The sequence below is a fragment of the Rattus norvegicus genome, chromosome 2 (genome assembly GCF_021556685.1).
Source record: "Rattus norvegicus strain SHRSP/BbbUtx chromosome 2, alternate assembly SHRSP_T2T, whole genome shotgun sequence".
In the NCBI taxonomy this organism is placed as follows: domain Eukaryota; kingdom Metazoa; phylum Chordata; class Mammalia; order Rodentia; family Muridae; genus Rattus; species Rattus norvegicus.
The window spans coordinates 102,550,816-102,571,499 of record NC_141535.1 but is presented as its reverse complement, the minus strand read 5'-3'; the positions used below and the strand labels follow the sequence as shown (position 1 = coordinate 102,571,499).

The window sequence follows — 20,684 nt, the reverse complement described above, 5'->3', positions numbered from 1 at the left end:
AGACCCAACAAAGAAAGAGAATTTCAGACCAATTTCCCTTATGAATATTGACACAAAAATACTCAGTAAAATTCTTGCAAATTGAATCCAAGAACACATCAAAATGATCATCCATCACGATCAAATAGGCTTCATCTCTGGGATGCAGGAATGGTTTAATACATGAAAATCCATCAATGTAATCCACTATATAAACCAACTCAAAGATAAGAACCACACGGTCATTTCATTAGATGCTTAGAAAGCATTTGAAAAAATTCAACACCCCTTCATGATAAAAGTCCTGGAAAGTCAGGAATTCAAGGCCCATATCTAAACATAGTAAAAGCAATATACAGCAAACCAGTAGCTATCATCAAACTGAATGGAGAGAAACTTGAAGGAATCCCACTAAAATCAGGGACTAGACAAGGCTGCCCACTTTCTCCCTACTTATTCAATATAGTACTCAAAGTCCTAGCCAGAGCAACCAGACAGTGAAAGGAGGTCAAAGGGATACAAATTGGAAGGGAAGAAATCAAAATATCACTATTTGCAGATGATATGATAGTGTACTTAAGCGACCCCAACAGTTCTACCAGAGAACTACTTAACCTGATAAACACCTTCAGTAAAGTGGCTAGGTATAAAATTAACTCAAAGAAATCAGTAGTCTTCCTCTACACAAAGGATAAACAAGCTGAGAAAGAAATTAAGGAAATGAGACCCTTCACAATAGTCCCAAATAACATAAAATATCTTTGTGTGACTTTAACTAAGCAAGTGAAAGATCCGTATGACAAGAACTTCAAATCTCTGAAGAAAGAAATTGAGGAAGATCTCAGAAGATGGAAAGATCTCCCATGCTCATGGATTGACAGGATTAATATAGTTAAGATGGCCATTTTGTCAAAAGCAATCTACGGATTTAATGCAATCCCCATCAAAATTTCTCCTCAATTCTTTATAGAGATAAAAAGAGCAATTCGCAAATTCATTTGGAATAACAAAAAAAAAAAAAAAAAACAAAAAAACAAACCCCCCCCCCCAAAAAAAAACCCCAAAAAAACAGGATAGCGAAAACTATACTCAACAATATAAGAACTTCTGGGGAAATCACCATCCCTGACTTCAAGCAGTATTACAGTGCAATTGTGATAAGAACTGTATGGTATTTGTACAGAGACAGGCAGGTAGATCAATGGAACAGAATTGAAGACCCAGAAGTTTACCCACACACCTATAGCTACTTGATCTTTGACAAAGAAGCTAAAACCATCGAATGGAAGAAAGATAACACTTTCAGCAAATGGTGCTGGTTCAACTGGAGGTCAGCATGTAGAAGAATTTAATTTGATCCATTCTTTTTTTTTTTTTTTTTTTTGGTTCTTTTTTTTCGGAGCTGGGGACCGAACCCAGGGCCTTGCGCTTCCTAGGCAAGTGCTCTACCACTGAGCTAAATCCCCAACCCAATTTGATCCATTCTTATCACCATGTACAAAGTCCAAGTGGATCAAGGTCCTCCACATCAAACCAGATACACTCAAACTAATAGAAGAAAGTGGGGAAGCATCTTGAACACATGGGCAGTGGAGAAAATTTCCTGAACAAAACACCAATGGCTTATGCTCTAAGATCAAGAATCGACAAATGGGATCTCATAAAACTGCAAAGCTTCTGTAAGGCAAAGAACACTGTGGTTAGGACAAAATGGCAACCAAAAGATTGGGAAAATATCTTTACCAATCTTACAACAGATAGAGAGCTTGTATCCAAAATATACAAAGAACTCAAGAAGTTAGACCGCAGGGAGACAAATAACCCTATTAAAAAATGGGGTTCAGAGCTAAATAAAGAATTCACAGCTGAGGAATGCCGAATGGCTGAGAAACACCTAAAGAAATGTTCAACATCTTTAGTCATAAGGGAAATGCAAATCAAAACAACCCAGAGATTCCACCTCACACCAATCAGAATGGCTAGGATAAAAAACTCAGGTGACAGCAGATACTGGCAAGGATGTGGAGAAAGAGGAACACTCCTCCATTGTTGGTGGGATTACAAACTGGTACAACCTCTCTGGAAATCAGTCTGGAGTTTCCTCAGAAAATTGGACATTACAGTACCTGAGGATCCAGCTATACCTCTCTTGTGCATATACCCAAAAGATGCTCCAATAAATAACAAAGACACATGCTCCAGTATGTTCATAGCAGCCTTATTTATAATAGCCAGAAGTTGGAAATAACCCAGATGGCGTTAAACAGAGGAATGGATACAGAAAATATGGTATATCTACAAAATGGAATATTACTCAGCTATCAAAAACAGTGACTTCATGAAATTCATAGGCAAATGGAATGAAGTAGAAAATATCATCCTGAGTGAGGTTACTCAAACACAGAATAACACACTTGGTATGCACTTATTGATAAGTGGATATCAGCCCAAAAGCTCAAATTACCCAAGATGCAATCTACAGATCACATGAAGCTCAAGAAGGATGACCAAAATGCAGATGCTCCTACTCCTTCTTAAAAGGGGGAAAATTATTCTTAGGAGGGCATATGGAAACAAAGTTCAGAGCAGCGACTCAAGGAATGGCCATTCAGAGCCTGACACACATGTGGCCCATATCTATACAGCCACCAAAACTAAATAAGATTGATGAAGCTAAAAAATGCATGTGGAGAGGGACTGGATATATATCTCTCCTAAGAGACACATCCAGAGCATGTCCAATACAGTTGTCATTGCTAGCAGCAAACTATCGATATGAGAATAGGACCCCCTTGGGGGGAATTAGAGGAAGGATTGAAAGAGTTGAGGGAGCTTGCAACAACATAAAAACAACAATGCCAACCAACCAAAGCTTCCAGGAACTAAACTATACAGGAAAGACTATATATGGACTGACTCAGGGCTCCAACTACATATGTAGCAGAGAATAGCCTTGTTGGGGCACCAGTGGAAGGGAAAGCCCTTGGTCTTGCCAAGGTTGGACCCCCAGTGCAGGGGAATATGGGGGAGGACAATAGGGGAATGTATAGGGGGATCACCCGTATGAGGAAGGGGGAGGGTAAGGAATGGGGGTTTATGGACAGGAAACCAGGAAGGGGAATAACCTTTGAAATGTAGGTAAAGAAATATATAATAAAAAATTTAAAAAGAAGAAGATGACATCTAGAGATAGTGAGAAGAGAGCTTACTGTAGCCTGTGTGCACTAAGTGGGGTTTTAAAAGTTTTAGAACCCTGCTGTGAAATGCCACACACTGACCCATCACTTCTTGGCTGCTGGGAAAGAGAAGAGTAAAGATGTTAGAGAAAAGCAACCAACCACTGGGTCGTTGGTTTCCATGGGCACCTTTGCATGCCAGGAGGTAGGAACCTAAGGCTGTACAAAATGGTTCCGGGAAGATTGCTCACTGTCATGTTGCGGAAAGAGGGTGAGGCCAATTTCTGTATGTTTCTGGGGTTTTACCCTTAGTTCTCTGCAGTAGTTTGCCAGGACTTCCATAAAAACCAAACCAAACCAAACCAAACCAACAAACACTAGGTGATTTTAAACATTATGGTTGGATTGCTTTATAGTTTTGAGGATGAGAAGTACAATATGTCCATGTCTGCATGGCAAGTTTTTGAGAGTGTGACTTGAAAACAACAAGAGAGTTGAATTTTTTGCGGGGGTGGTGGAGAAGAGGTGCTGGGGTAGAGCTGTTCCCATACTGGCAGCCAGGAAGCATGGAGAAGAAACACAGGCTCTCACTAGTTTTCCTGCACCCTGTGACTCCTCCAGAGAAGTCTTTTTGCTTGTTTCTAGGAGTCTATTCTTTATGGAATACCTCCTATCTCTTCTTTCTCTCTTCAAATGGCCATCTTCTTGGCTCACTGTCTTTTCAGGGCTCTTCTCTATGTCTCCTTTCTTACATAGGTATAATGCAGAGTAAGAGGCTATCCTCCTGTACTGTAACCTCACCATAACTAAATGCTAATGCAACAACCTTGTTTTACAGTAAGGTTTCATTGTGAGGTGTGGGAAGAATAAAAGTACAGCATAGGTTTTGGGCATGATTCCTTCAATAAGTCACAATATCAAGGAAGCTAGAGCAGAGCTGGATAGTTTTATGTTAATTGGACACAGAAGCTTGTATCATTTTGGAAGAGGGAATATCAATGAAGATAGTACCATCACTGGATTGGCCTATGGGCAAACCTGTGGTACATTTTCTGATTGATTTTTATGTGGGAGGGCCCAGCTCACTGTGGGTGGTGTTACCCTTGGGCAAGTGGTCCCCTGAGTACTATAATAAGAAAGCAAGCTGAGCAAGCTATGAGAAGCAAGCCAGTAAGCAGTGCCCTTAACAGTTTCTGCATTAGTTACAGACTCAGATTCATGTCTTGACTTACTTTGATGATGAACTTTGATGAGGAAGTATACACTTTTGTCCCCAATGGATTTTTGGTTATGATCTTTCATCATAGGAATAGAAACCCTATCTAAGACAAAAGTAGACAAAGGAAATATAGGACAGAGTTCTGAGAAAAGCAAGCTATTACTTCATTCATGTTGAGTTTATAGTTGGTTAGAAACTTTACAATGAACTGCTATGGATTGACTATGTCACCCACAAATGTGACAGTGTTAGAGGTGGGATCCAAGGGGATGTAAGGAGGTTGCGAAGATAGTTAGTTCACTCTTGTCTTTCTTCTTTCGTTCAGTCACTTTTATTGCCTTCAATGGGATGACAAGCAAGAAAGAACCGAAATTCCAGGATGCTCATCTCAGACTTTCTAGCCATTAGAATCAATATTTTTTGTTCATTTTAAATTGCCAACCTGTAGTATTTTATTATAATACAAAATAATGACTATGAATTTTTTTCAGTGCCAACTATAGGCAGGGATTTAGCATTTTCAGATTAGGAACAATAGAAGATATGGTATTGGAATTAACAAGATCTGTAAGTGAAGGCCTTGCCAGTGGAAGTTCTCATGGAGTGTCTTTGGTTCTGCTGACAAGAAAAGCTTCTTATGAGGCTGCTATATCATGGAGAAAAGTGCCTTTATGATTTGTAGTATGTAGTATTTTAGAAAATTCCCATAGTAAGTTTTTGAGATTGTGACAAATATTTGAGAAAAATGACAGGATATTGAAAGACTTCTTTTGGTGGGGAAGAGGTGCTGGGGTAGAGCCGCTCCTGTCCTGGCAGGCAGGAAGCATAGAGAAAAGATCCGGCGTTCACTGTAGTTTTCCTGCTTCCCTCTTATTCCTTCTTGGCCTCCAGCCTTGTGAGATGGTGCCACTACAATTCTTTTGAGAATCCTGTCCTAGATGTAACATACCTAGAGATATGTTTTACTAATATTATAAGGAATTCTCCATAAAATCATTCAGCCAAGTAATAAACTCAGAACTCTTTCAAATTCTATCTATATTTTGAATATACAAAGTCATATGTCAAGTTTATAAAATGTGTTATGATTTGTACATGATGTGCTTTCCATAGGGCTCATGGGTTGACTGTTTGGTTCCTAGCTGGTGAAGCCAATCAATGAGAAGCAATTGTATTATAAGGGAACTAACTTCATCAATGAATGAATCTTTTGATAAGTTTAATGAATGAAGTCAGAAAGTGGAGTCTTGTTAGAGGAAATTAGTCAACAGAGGCACATATATGTATTTGAAAGATGCATCTTGCTTTGGCCACCTTGATTCTGCCTCTGTCTGCTTCCTGGCACCATGAGATGAACAGCTCTCTTTACCAGATTCATCTGTCATGAAATACAGAGGCAGAAGATTAAGGACTTAAACCTTTGAGACTCTGAGAAATACAATCCTGAAAGGACAGAACTTTTTAGGGCTGTGCAAAGAGTAGAAGCAATAATTAAGCACAGACTACTCTGAATTGCAGGTTATTGAGTGGTAGTTTTGTGATGCGCATGCTGAAAGATATATAATTTCCCCACTAGTTAGTATAGGCACTTTCCTGTCCTATCTCATTGCATAAAATCCATGAAAATGTTATTTTCAGTTTTCCAATGGAAGACACTGAAGTTCCGAAAAGTAATAAATAGTAGTTGTCAGAGTTGGGCATTACACAATTGCAAGCAGCAGGTAGAGACAATGGCAATTTTGTATTATGTGAGCAAAATCCACCTTGTTAGTCAAATGGGAGATAAAATTGGAAATGTGTGGGCAATTGATGGAGGATTTAGAATGTCAGCCTGAAGACTGTATCTACCTACAGTGGCATTGCCAAGCAACTGCGGATTTTGAGCAGCTGGGTGAAGTGATGAAAACAATATTGAAGAAAAGGAATTCAACATTTGTGAGGGAAGAAAGTAGGGAAACCAGCCAGAAGGGCTTTTATAGTAATCGAGGCACATGTTAAATTCAGCATATATGTGCAGTGGCTATAGACAGGAGAAGAAAAGGAGCTTATTCGCTTCTTTGTTTATGATTTATTCTATTTCAAAAATGCTTTAAGGCACTTTGCAAGACTTCAAGAAACAGACTATACAAAAGAATGCCATGAGGAAAAATTATAAAGATTGCACTAGGGTAATCAAGTAGAACCAGGGCTAATTCCTAATGTGCAAGGTATCCTACTCATATACAAAGTAATTCAATAAAGGAACAAATGTGAATACTGTATGGATACAATCCTGCTTACTCGGCATAATTAAGGTGTATATACCTTGTTTAGTCATTCCAAAGCTTATACTCTTTGATAAATATTTCATGGCAGTATGTTCATGTTATAGGAGTCACATGCTATAGTGATTTACTGACTATAGAAGAAACCAGAAGCACAAACTTTATTAAGTTCAGCTGGCTGGGAGTAGAATCAATTGGAAAGCTCGCAAGGATAGATGCCTAACTAGACCACCCCAATTCACTCACCACTCAGCCTGATGACATGAGTTCAATACTCTGTACCCCCACGGAGGAAAGAGAGAACTGGGTTTTTTGCAAGTTGTCCTTTGACCTTCACACATGTGCCATGACAATAGACACATATGTGCACACACACATATACAAAATAAATGCAATAAAAATAAACTTAAAGCAGGTATAATTGACATTACAAATATGAATATCTGTACAAATTACATATTTTAGCATTATGCAGTTTTTACCTTAGTTGTCTTTTGTATATCCTGTGACATACATTTAAAAGTAAATCATTGTACTGTATGGTGTGTGGTCGTGATTAGCTTAATGGCACCAGACAGTGCATTAGTAGAGTTGGGGAATGTTGGAAATGTAGATGTGACTGTACCCTTTTGTTGATTCCCAGTCAAAACAACACGAAGAGGTTTTTAGTTGCAAACAACAGAGTCCGTGGTACCATGGTGAAGGGAGTTTTGTTAAATGAAGCTTTGACTAGTACTTTCAGTTATGACAAACCTATTATAGCTTTCACATATATCTGTATGTTTTAATATATAAATGAAACAAAATGTTTTTATTTTTACACTAGGAGACTAAGCCATGTGTTTCTATTCTGTTTCATCTTAAAGGACAAGCTATAACTCTCTAAATTAACTTTATACCCAAATGGGTTATGAACAGTATTTGAAAGCACTATTCTAAAACCTATCACTGCTGTGAAATGGGAAGGCAAGCAATGGTCATGGACATTATGCAGTCTGTCACAACTGCTCAGCTTGAGTCACACTAATGTCTCTAACATGCGAACTCCTATCTCTGATGTAGGTTCCCAAATGCTGGAAAGTCCATTACTATTGACTGTGAAAGTTATTATTGTAGTCAGAAAAAGGATGCCACCACAATTTGACTCCATCCAGTTGCTCAGTCCCATGGAAGGCTCCACTGGAGTGTTGACCCAGAGCTTCAAGCATGTATTGACAGGAGCAGCAGCTACCTGCCCCAGTCTTGTGCCTTGAGAAGGGATCATGTTGCAGAAATTCTCCCACACATTAGGTAGCTTGTCTTAGGCATGCTCACCAGTTATACAAGTGCTCAGTACATGCCAGATAAATGGAGGTTTCTATGAAGAGAATAGAGAGAAATAATTCTCAAGATGTTCAATGTTTGCTATTTAAAAAAGGTAGTAAAATGCAACTGTAATAAAAATTACTATCTTACCCATTTTTAAGCATACAGTTCTATCACATTGTGTGTGCCCACATTATTTTGGGTCTGACACCACCATCCATTTTCAGAATGGGTTTATCTTACCAAGCCTATTGGATACTAGATCTACATTCCTTATTGCCAACCATGCCTCTGATTCACTTTGTCTCTATGTATTTGGCTTCTTCAGATACTGCATGTAAGTGCATTATACAAAGTTTGTTCTCTGAGCCCTTGTTTTCCTCGTGACTGTTGTGTAACCTCATGTTGGACGGGTAGAGGTGCAGACCAATATACATTGACTCCAAGCAACCACTGGAAACAGCATCATTGGCAAGGGGTCAGAAACCACCTTATTGCTTATTTTCAAAAGATATTTTTTCTTAGAAACAAATGTATTATCTGAGTCACCAGCAGTTAAGACAGATGCTGTACATTTCCAAAAAGAAGAAGGTATAGAGATCACACCATGTTCATTGACAACAGACTTTCACATTTTATTTGTGTTTTAAGGAAACAGAATCCCTTATTACCTCTAGAACTGTGGTATAAAGATTTTTATTAGGTCTAGAACCCAGATGATTTTTCAAAACTCAAATAGTTAATCATAGTTGCCAATGGGGAGCTGAAGAAATATGACTGGCACATTTTCTTTCTTTTGAACACGGGCATTACAGCATTCAGCAGATCTTAGCAAGTGCTTCTGGCAAAAGCTGTCAATTATGGTAATAAACTGAATAGTTGGGAGCTGAGAGGATATAGATATGACCTCTGTTGTTCTAATTATCATCATTGCTGTACACAACACCCAGTAGACAGAATGAGTGACTAACCCAGGGCATAATTATCTGTGATTGTCGTGTTGAAGGAACACTGTTTTGGATTGCACTCATTTGAGTTAGTGGGGTGGGTCGGAAGGAGAAGGGTATGTCCTAGTGGGATTGGAATATTGACACAGTACCATTTCAGACACATGGAGCATGAACTTTCTAATAGTGCTTAGGTTCTATTCCTTATCATATCTGTTGTTTAAGAGCAGAGACACAGTCTTACTGCTTGACTGGTTAACCCCAACCAAATGTGGCTATCCTTTAGGTAGAGCAAAATGTGGGTTGCATTAGAAAGTGAAGAAAGAGAAAGGCAGGCAGGAAATCATACAACACATGGAATAATGGGTGCAAAATAAACCTCAGAGCAAATTCAAATTGATGATCTGAGATGTATGGACATCACTGAGCACTGCTAGTTAAATGTGATTAGGACCCATTCTCCAACTGGCATCACTTCAAATTCATAAGCACTTCGTTTTCTCAGAGGATCCCCACATTTTCCTAGTTTTCTCTCTTTCTCTCCCTTTCCCCCTCTCTCCTCCCCCTTTCCCTCTTCTCTCTCCCTTATTTAGGATTGAGCTCCTACATGTTAGGCACTGCACCATAATAGGTGTGGGAACAGAAATGTATAGCAGCTTCTTCTATATGTTTTCTATTTTCTAAGTATAAAGAAGAATGTTAACACCTCAGAAAATATGGAGAGAAGATTTGAGCACAAAGGAGAAGTTATGAAAAGAAATCACATAGAAAAACATGAGACTGAGCTGAGGATGGTGGTGCAGGGATGTAATCCCAGTTACCCGGGAGCCTGAGATGGAAATGTAAGAAGCTCAAGGCCTTTCTGGGTTATAGAGAGTTTAAGACTAACACCAACAACTTTATGAGATTCTGTCTCAAAACAAAGAGTGAAAGAGGTTGAGATTATTATCCAGAAATAGAGGACACACATTTTTGATCTGGGCTTTGAGGAATGGCAACCATGAAAAACTTAGGCTCAGGCATGTTGATACACACCTTTAATCCCAGGAGACAAAGGCAAGCAGATCTGTGAATTCAAGGCCCAGCCTGGGGCAGAGCAAGTTCTAGGTGAAGAAAAGACTAAATCCAGACATGGTGACACATACCTTTAATCCCAGCATTCAGGAGACAGAGCCGTGCAGATCTATTTGTTGAAGGTAAGTTATAGAGCAAGTTCTAGGTCAGCCAAACTTAGCTGGTGATAATGTAACTGGACATGTTTCAGCTCTAGTAAGCAGCAGAGCTTGGCAGCTTAAGCTACTTGGCTCTGGCTTTAGAGTCAAGAATAGAAGGGGATAATGGGACAATTGATGCTGGTTAGATGGAGCTAAGAAATTTGCAGTGATTAAGAAGAAGCCAGCATCACTGAGGTGAAACATTCTGGGAAATGCTTTCTGAGAGCACAAAGAAGCTGTGTACCAGAGGTTGCTAAGATTGTACCTCATGCTACAGCTGGACTTGGTAGTGTGTAAGAACCACCCAGGTGGTACAGGTTTGTAGGCATGAAGGGATCATGGAGAGCAGCTGAGCTTGGCATGGTGTGTGGCCAGGAAAGTCCATTGGTAAGAGTGCAGCCTTAGTTTCAGTTGATGGCCCAGGATTGAAGGGGTCATGCAAAGAAGTTGAGGCTTGGCACGATGAAGGTTGCTTATGATAGGTTATTGGTGGCAAGAAGCTGTAAAATTGAAGTTGCCTTGGATACTCCCAAGATGTTAGCGATTTTAGAGTCGTGGGATATCTGCCAAGGAGTAGAACCAGCCCAAGAGAACTAAGTTTGTAGTTACTGAATGCCAGATCTGCCAACCACAGTTGACAAGGATGAAAGGAGTTGGAGATCTGCAGAGCACTTTGACATCAGACATGGAAATGTGGAGTTTGGAATTTGTCCAGGTGGTTTTCTATCTTGCTTTAGTCTAGTAGTTCCTCACTATGACATTTTTGGAATAATAATGTATATCCTGAATGATTTTAAAGGTATGTGATCTACGTTTTTATTTTGATTTCTTAAGGGATTACAGTTAAGAGACTAGGTGAGTCTCAGAAGAGACTTTTAGCATCGTTGAGACTGTTATAGACTGGGATTTTGAAGTTGGACTAAATCTATTTTGCACTATGCTATAGCTTGATATGACTCCTACAGGCTCATGCATTTGAACAAGCCTATGAGGGGCAAGGAATGGAATGTGGAGGTTTGATTATGCTTGGCCCAGGGAGTGGTACTATTAGGAAGTGTGACCTTGTTGGAGTAGGTGTGACCTTGTTGAAGGAAGTGTGTCACCATGGAGGTGGATTTTGAGATTCTTGTCCTAGCCACATGGAAACAGTCTGTTCCTGGCTTCCTTTTGATGGAGATGTAGAACTCTCTGCTCTTTCTATGCCATGCCTGCCTGAAAACTGCCCTATTCTAACCTTGATGATAATGTGATTCTGTAAGCCAGTCCTGATTAAATGTTATCCTTTGTAAGAGTTGCCTTGGCCATGATATTTCTTCACAGCAATGCAAACCTAAGACACTCATCAACCTATTGCAGTTGTAAATGTGCTTATTTTTTCTAAGCAGTGATAATAAAAGAACCAAACATGCAGCATTTCACTGGATCCTGTCCCTCTGTCTTACATGACTTCTACTGCACACCTGTCTAATTCATCATTAAATTCTACCACTCTGATATTTTTGGATGACTCTTTTCAAACCTAAATACATCATTATATTCTTCTTCTGGGAAGTCCTCTTCTGGTGTTACCTACTTTCTCATTGCTTCCCTAGCTTGCATGTGGTTGTACTTCCTTCTCCCTTTTTCTCTTGAGCTCTTTTTAGAGTTTGTCATGTATACAAAACAATCTTACCTCCTTACTTGTGACCTTTCTATTGTCCAGTTCAAGATTTGGTTTTTAACCTTCTTTAGTCTTTGAAGCACGTGATGGAGTTAACTGATGGAAATTTCTGGTTTTGTTGACCCAATTGTGTAATGTGATATTTTTCTGGAAAGTGTCTTATGAGAAGATGTTTTACTGAAGCAGACAATAGGTATTTTTCTGGAAATTGCCTGATGAAAGGACATGTGATGTTTTGCTGGAAAGGATGATTAAGAGGATATGTGACATTTGGAAAGAGTACAAGTATAACCCAACAGACAATGGATGATACTCTGGCATTGGTTTGCTTTCTTCTCTGATCTTTACTTGTTATCACTTTATAGAGACAATTGCACCAAAGAACTTCTGGTGGAGTTCTGACTCCTTCTTGTTACTTCGGACAACTCATGCTGATCATCAGAGCCTTGGGGTTTCTTCTGGATTGAGCTGTTACTGCTGATTTGTGTTTGTTTTGCTAGTGGAATGGATTACAGACAGTAAAGATTGGAATTTCTCTAAAGAACTACTTCTAAACAGGTTCATGTTTCCCTTGTCCTATTAGCCATCTTCTTCCCCACATTTGGTCAGTGGGGAAGGGAGGTTGAAGTGTTTAATATCTCTTATTAAAGTAGGTTTTGAAAAATCTAAGCCTATAGTTGACAGGATTTTCTTATGTGACCTTTGTGGCCTTTGGCATGAGAGCATTTCCCCTTGCTCACAAACAGCTTCTTCTTGCTCTGTCTGTTGATTCCACCTCAGCCACCTCACTTCATTTCTTAGGTTAGCTTTCTTTTTCACTTCTTTATACCTCATAGAAATTCTTAAACTTTGGTCTTAGAATTCTACATATTGTTAATGCTTAAAAATGATCTTGAGGTAAACCTGCTAATTTCTATTATTACTGTATTAAAATAAAAACTGAAAATTAAAAAAATTAACTCATCTAAAATAATAAACTCATTGCATAGTAATATGGATGTTCCTATAAAGAGTGCATTTTCTTCTTAATTTTTTTATTTTAGTAATTTCATATATATATATATATGTTTGTGTAATGGTTTGAATATGCTTGACTGAGGGAGTGGCACTCTTAGGAGGTATGGCCTTGTTGGAGTAGGTGTGTCACTGAGGGTGTGGGTTAAGACCCTCACTCTTGGAAGTCAGTCTTCCACTAGCAGCCTTTTGATGAAGATGTAGAACTCTCCGCTCTGCCTGCATTATGCCTGCCTAGATGCTGCTCTACTCCCACCTTGATGATGATGGACTGAACCTCTGAACCTATAAGCCAGCTCAATTACATGTTGTCCTTTTTAAGACTTGCCTTGGTCATGGTGTCTGGTCACAGCAGTAAAACACTAACTAAGACAGTGTGTAATGTATTTTGATCACATTCCCCCCCCCCCCATTACTTTCTCTTATTCCTCTCCCACTCCTGCTGGACCACTTAACTACTTCCATGTCTTTTCTGTATTGCAGTGGCCAGGTCATGTGAAGAAGATGTTTTTTTTTTTGTTTTTTTGTTTTTTGTTTGTTTTTTGTTCCTCAATCCTCTGGTTCTTACAGTCTTTCCATTCCCTCTTTTGCCATATTCACTGTAGCTTGAGGGAGGGAGGGATAGAGATGTTCTATTTAGAATGAATACTGAAAAGACATTTATTTCCAGAACTTAGACCAGTTTTAATTTTCGGTATTTACTGTAACTCACTACAAAAAAGGAGCTTCTCTCATCCAGTCTGAGAAGAGCACTAATTGATCTATGGGCATGAGCATAAATATTCATACATATGGGTATGAATATAAATACCTGATAGAGCCTGTGATCTCCAGTCAGTCGTAGACTTTTGAACAGAGCTATTATGCCAGGGTGCCCATTGAATGGGTCTTAAATCCAATAAGGAAGTGGTTGGTTAACCTCTAAACAGTCATACCTCTATTGCATCAGTGAAGGCTATCTTGTCTGACAGGTTTCAGGTTGATGGCAGGGTTAAGATTGTTGATAGCTTTTTTCCCTCAGTGGCATGAAAGCATGTTCCAACACTCTGGACAGCTAGTTGTCACAGAGGAAGCTTCTAGCTCATGTCCTGCTTGATTTCTCTGTGTATAGTCCCCAAAGTATGTGTTGCTTTCAATGTTGTTGAAAGGTTTTAGCATGTAGTTCACTTGACCAATCAAGAATAATGTCAATACCCTGTGTTGTTTTGGGAGTTTCTGGGGATGTCTTGGCCAGCAGCTTATAGGAAAGCATCACATATCCAGTATGTGATTTTTGTTTAATAATTGTGAAGCAACAATATCCACCTATGAAGGGAACTTTTGTTCAAACTCATTTTCATTTTAAAATTCTCCTATTTACTTTGTTTGTAAATTAATAGGTTTCTAGTTCTCTCTCTCTTTCTCTCTCTCTCTCTCTCTTCCCCCCCCCTCTCTCTCCTTGCTCTTCTCTCTTCTTCTCTCTCTGTTTGCTATGAATGTATGTGTACATGTGTATATGCATGTGTGTGGACACATGTGTATGTGGGCTGCATGAGCCTTTCCATATGTGTATGTATGTGAATTTTGTAGGACAGAGATTGACGTCAAGTGTCTTCCTTAATTTCTTTTTATTCTGTTTACGGAGGCAAGGTCTCTTGCTAATTCCAGAGCTTGCTGATTGAGCCAGAATAGCTATTCAACTTCCTTGGGGATCTTGTCTCTCCCTCCTAAAGTGCTCAGCTCTTATATGGGTTCTGCTCTTTGAATTCTGTGTGACTGGTGCTCACTTTATCCACCAAACTATCTCTTTACCCCCATATATTTTTCCATATATGCTTGGTTGACTCTTTCCTCATACCCCATCCTTTCCCTCTTTTCCTCAACCCTGTTTATGTCTTTCCAACCATAGCATTCTGCCCCCTCTCCTATTGTATCACACCATATGTGTCTGTGTCTTACTATTCCCCACAAGTCTCTCGTTACATATTATTTTTGTGTTTCTAAGTTTCTATAGAGTCAAGGAAGCAAGAATGCATTAAAAAATAATATAAAACAAAAGAAGTACCAAGCCAATAGAATTGGGAAGAGAATAGCATAGCTTATTGTTTTTCAGATCTCTTTAATATCTGGGTTAACAGAAGACAAGCTGCATTCTCGGATCTGTCCCTGCACCAAGCTGTTGCGATAAGACATCTCTTGTAGTCCCTCAGAATGGTACCATGCAAGAGTGAGAGAATGCAAAAAGGAAAGGCAAAATCTTCTCAGCACTAGTGTGGAAATAATACTGAGTAAGATCTGCATGGAAAGCCATAGAAATTTTAGTTCCCTTCTTGGGTGTGAAGGTTTAGGTGAGTCTCCTTGATGCCATGAAGTGATACGATAGTGATTCCCGAAGTGTCCTTCTCAGCAAAGGCAATGCTCAGAGTGCCAGATTTACACATGTAATCATATATGTAGCTTCCTTGGTTTAAAGGATGCTTCAAACTTGATATGTCTCAAGTTGAAGTCAACTTGTTTTCATAAACTTGGTCATCCATGTCAATGAACAGCATCCAGTTGTTTGAGCCAAAAACCAAAACAAAACAGAAAACAGTAAGGCAACAAACATAAAAACAAAAAGATTGCGTTGCTTTTAGTCCCTGTTAAATGCTATGTCAGGTCTATCTTGAAAATAGTCCCCAAATTTATCTTCTACTGATGCTTATAGTCCCCACTCTACTCTAGGCCATCAATTCTCTTGCCAAAATTATCTACGACTATCTTGCACTCCTGCTTCTACATTTCCTTTGATACCTTTTCTTATAGTGTCACATTTACACAGAAAGCCCAAGGAATCTGTGTAGAAGTTGAGGTAGCGCCTTCCATTTGCTTTCCATCTGACTCAAAGTCAAATGCAAGGCTTCTGTTGTGGCCTGAACAGCTCTACCCTATCTCTCTCCTACATCCAGTCTCTCCAGGAACAGCCTGTTTCCATCTTTGAGCACATCGAGTACTCTCCTGCCTCAGGCTCTAAACTCTGCTCTCTTTGCCAAGAATACTTCTCTCCATATAAGCTCACAGCTTAATCCCTTGCTTCTTTCAGGTCACTGCTCAGACCCCACCTTGAAAGAGCAGTGACTGCTGACGCCCTAGAGCATGCTGACTATTGCTTTATCTCCTTCCATGGCTTTATTATTCTTTTTGTCCTTTGTTGCCACTTGGTACATTATCCATTTGTTTGTTTATTGGCTCTGTCTCTTCCCAGGAGAATGTAAGCTTGAGGGCAGGGACTTTTTGCTATGTTTACTTCTGTGTCTCCAGTGTCTGATTTATTGTTGGTGCTTGTATGTCAAGGGCAAGTGGCCAAGCAGCACAGGCACAGGCCGGCTGGAACAGTGTTTATGGGGAAAACTCAGGGATACAAGAGCAATAACAAGTCCCCTGTTGCTCATTGGATTGCTGGGCACTGCACAGAGATCTAGCAAGTACAGATGTTAGACTCCAGGAAAGGGCCTCTGACCCTTAGGCTATGGGCCTTTTAAGCTGCATGATTAGATGAGCACCATGCCCTTCCTGGGATACAGAGCTTACAGAGTGGCAGAACTTTGGCTCCAGTCTTTCCTGACAGCTTGGTTCTGTGCTTGGGGTAACATCAGCCCTGCTCACATGAGGGGCCTCAGTTTTCTGTGGTGACAATGCAGTGACACAATTCACATGTTCAATTTCAGCACTGGAATTGCAGGACTTCTTTCAGTGGAGGAGTCTGAAGTAAAAGCCTACACTTGACCAGAAACCATTATCTTAAGCAATGGGCCAGTAGCCATTAAGCTTTGTAGGTGGTCAACTGCTTTTCCTGTCAGCTGGATTTCAGGACAAGATTTTTGGTACCAATTATCAGTCAGTAATGAATAAATAGTCTTAGAAATTGCTAACACTAGAGAGTGTTTATGTGTACTATAACATGCTAATTATGATGATTATAAATTTATAACTGGTTATACAAAACTAGGAGGGACAGAGTTGAGGCTGAAGATCTCTTTGAGGTCAAGGGATCTTTTGTCACTCTATTATCATTCAGCAAAGGTACTAAATTGTATAATCACCTTTTTAGACAAACACAATAAAGTATTTTTCCTTATGGCAGTGGAAAGGACTGTTTTCACTAAGTAGAAGCCATCGATATTCTTAGTGTATGTATTATTAACTTTCCAAGTTGAAGTACTAATTACTATAACAGTGGCATAAAAATCTAACAAACCTTTGTTTAAAACAATGTTCTAAAAATTTGGCTAATTTTTGAATAAAGTGTTCTGGTTTTATTTCTGTTGCTATGACAAATACCACACAAAAGGCAACATATCTGAGGAGAGGGTTTATTTGGCTTACAATCCCAGATTAGTGTTCCTGATAACAAGATCACAGCCAAGAGCAGAGATAAATGACTGTATACATGTTTCATATCCAGCTAGCCATCTCTGCCCTAATATAGTTTGGATTCCAAAGTCAGGGAATGGTGCCACCCGTAATGGGTGTGTCTTCCTAACTTAATTAGCTGTTCTTACCACAGTCCTCTACAGACATGTGAACAGGCCAACTGATCCAGACAATCTTTCAATTGATATTCTCTTCCTTGGTGATTCTAGGTTGTGTCAAGTTGGCATTTAAAACTATCACACGGTGCTTACATTATGTTTTAAATAAGCTTAGGGAACTGACTAAGACAAGAAACTTGGTTTTTCCTGTATTTTCCTTAGTCATTATCTTTTTGATATCAGTCATATCATCTGTGATAGTTAATTTCATGTGTACACTTGACTCAGTTAAGAGATGCCAAGAGGCTGGTGAAGCCAAGTGTGTCGGGGTGTGTGTGTCTATAAGAGATTAATAGTTGAGCAGATGACAGGATGAAGAAGGCACACCCTCATTAATGTAGACAGACACTATTCAGAACATCAAATTTGAGGGGAAAAAGGAAAGAAAGAATGAAATTTTTCTCTCTTCTTATGCTGGGAAATTCAGTTTTCTTTGTCTTTAAACACAGAAGCTGCTGACTCTCAGGCCTTCTGGTGCCGTTTGCATGACTTTTACCCTGGACTGGAAGTCATACTCTTTCCTATCCTGATTTCCTTCAACAATGAACAGCAATGTGAAAGGGTAAGCCAAGTAAACCCTTTCCTCCCCAACTTGCTTTTTGATCATGGTGTTTCATTGAAGCAATAGAAAACTTAACTAAGACACCTGGTTATTTTACATAGAGGATTAAATGACCATTTGTGGTGTGTGTGTGTGTGTGTGTGTGTGTGTGTGTGTGTGTGTGTGTGTGTGTGTGTTTTAGAGGCCTCAGGTGTTGTTACTTGAGAGCCATGCATCTTAGTTTTTTGAGAAGGATCTCACAGGCCTGGAACTTAACTGTTGCTAACTGTTGGGCAGCTCCAGAGATCCTCAAATTGCAGCCATGCCACTGTATGCTTTTGTTTGTTTGTTTTGTTTTGTTTTGTTTTGTTTTGTTTATGTAGGCCCTGGGGATGAAACACTGGCACTAATGCTTGCAAGGGAAACATTTTACCTTACTGACTGAACTCATGTCTCCCCATGACATGTCTCCTCATGTCCCATCTGAGTCTTATTTACTTGGGTCTGTAATTTGCTTTCAGAGTTTACATTTCTCCCTTGTGTAGCTGTATTGCGTTTCTCCCTTGTTTAGCCGTATTCCACAGGCCTGGTCACCTCTTTTTTTTCTAATCTCTTACCCTGTCTGCTAATGTGGGTCTGCTTGATTCTATTAGCAGTCTGCTTGAACCTTGAACCTTCATTATTTATTCCACCTCTTCTCCCTCAGAATTCTGACTTAGGGACTCTGCGTTCTCTCTGACATCAGCAGGAACCATCCTCAACATCTGGGGTACTGCAAATCTTATGTTAGTTTTCATTTCGATCCTGAGTCCTGAAATGCCCAAGAACCATTCAGCACCCTGAAATTTGTTCCTTATCATGTTAGAAAACAGGTGACTATCCCTCAGTCCTTACCTTTTAAACTATGTGGAATCGAGCATAGTAATTTCTTCCTTTTTTGCCTGCCTCTTATTTCTCCTTATTTTAATCTCTTCTGGTTTTCGTTTCTAATTAATCACAGGCAAGTTTAGCTGAAGCGTGTTCTTCATCCCCTGAGAGTCGGCATGAGTGTCTCACACGGTCTTCATAGTTTACTGCCAACACAACTTTACCTTCCAGAGTTATTCCTCATCACTTTCCAGCATAGACCTCACACTACCCTGCCTGGACTGCTCATGCACTATGCACACTCTTTGGCTCGAGTTGTCCCTGAGCTCCACATGAGTTTTCATACTTCTCTTTGCACTGACAGTGTACTCAATTTCTAACTACCTCCTGCATTGTCCTGTTGTGCCCAGTTGGATGTGATTTCTTGGATTTTGAATATTTTATTTGTACCTTTTGTGGTATCTTCTAGTTCTGTGTTATTATTGGTCATATGAACATTTCTAATTTTATCATTTACATTAATGTAAAGAATATTTACATTATTGTCCAGGTAATTCATTTGGACAGGGATCACACTATAAATAAGATAAAAACCCTGACTTTACAGAACTTAACACGTTAGATGAAATAGTACTCTTTTCTAAGATTATAATATCTAACTCAAATTTTAAAGTTGAAGATTCAATTTTCTTTATTTTTTTATTCTCTGACAACTTCATACATGCAAACACAGGATACTGGCCATTTTCACCCTAGCCCTCTATTTCATCTTTCCCACCCCACAACATCTTTCCTTCAGACCCCCTTTACTATGATGATTTTTGCAAATACATTTTGTGCATGGAATTTAATTATTGTTGCTTACATGAGCACAAGTGGGAGGCTACTTAAAGGAACAAGGACAACTTATCAGTAGCTACACCACTGAAAAGATCATACTCGTCTCCTAGAGCCCATTAGCTGTCTATAGTCCCTCAGTGAGAAGGGCCTCCTGAGGCCCTCCCCGATGGGTGATGAAATGCCAGTGGCCCAATCTTGCGTATGTCCTGTGCAATGAATGTAACAGTGTGATTGATGGTCATGTCACTGTTTTGCAGCATTTCTCTTCAACTCTGGCTGTTACACTGCCCACTCCACCAATCCAGGAGGAGAGATAGAGATGTCCCTTCATAGCTGAGCACTCTACAGACACCTACTGCTGATGCTTTGACAAATTAGGAATTTCTGTATCAATCACCAGTCATCGTAAGCATCATCTCTGATGTAGGCTCAGGGCAAAACATCTAAGTCTTGATAATGCCTTCTGTCATCTTAAACTGTCCATGATACAATGATATTGCTAGTCCTAGTTTCCTTTTCCCAGATTGCCAATTTCTGAAATTACCTTTTGTAGTAGCTTTCTGGTTTTGGCTTTTCACACCAAAGTTCCTCCTTAGGCTGGTACTTTCTATATTTAAAGCACTTAGCATCTTCTACATACAAACCCACTGTTGAAATTTCAGTTATTAAATGTTATTACCATCATTCTTGTTACCTGATGACTTGATTTTTCCCTCTTCTTCGTCAGTGAGAACATTTTTGTCTGTAATTTTGCTTGGTTATAATTGGCTGGCCTGCAGTCTTCAGATGCACAGAAACTGACCTGGAAATTGCAGACTCTGTATAGGGCATGCTATTGTCTCTTATTCCATGTTATTTCAACCCTTTATAATAGAAATTAAATATCAAAAACATCTATAGTAAGTTGACAAGAGTCACCATATAGAAATGGGCAAAAGGAAATATGGGAGCAGTGCACAAAGTGGCTGCTGGTCAGTGTGATGCAGAAAGCAAGCATCCTCAGTCACAGAGGAAGGGGGTAAGCAAGAGTACCTCCTCGTCTTTGATAGCACTGAAGAGTTCCCATCTATAGTGAATTCGTGCATCATGAATAGAGTGAAGCAGATCT

At 39.5% G+C, this 20,684-nt stretch overlaps 1 long non-coding RNA gene across 1 annotated transcript in view; it reads left to right on the top strand.

Moving 5' to 3' along the window:
* Nucleotides 1-20,267, top strand: part of LOC147996186 (uncharacterized) — an 85,026-nt gene extending 64,759 nt beyond the window's left edge. The window contains exons 3-4 of the long non-coding RNA XR_015671379.1: nt 17,778-17,890; nt 19,834-20,267. This is a non-coding gene — a long non-coding RNA (uncharacterized LOC147996186). The remainder of the gene's footprint in view (nt 1-17,777; nt 17,891-19,833) is intronic.
* Nucleotides 20,268-20,684: the final 417 nt, after the last annotated feature.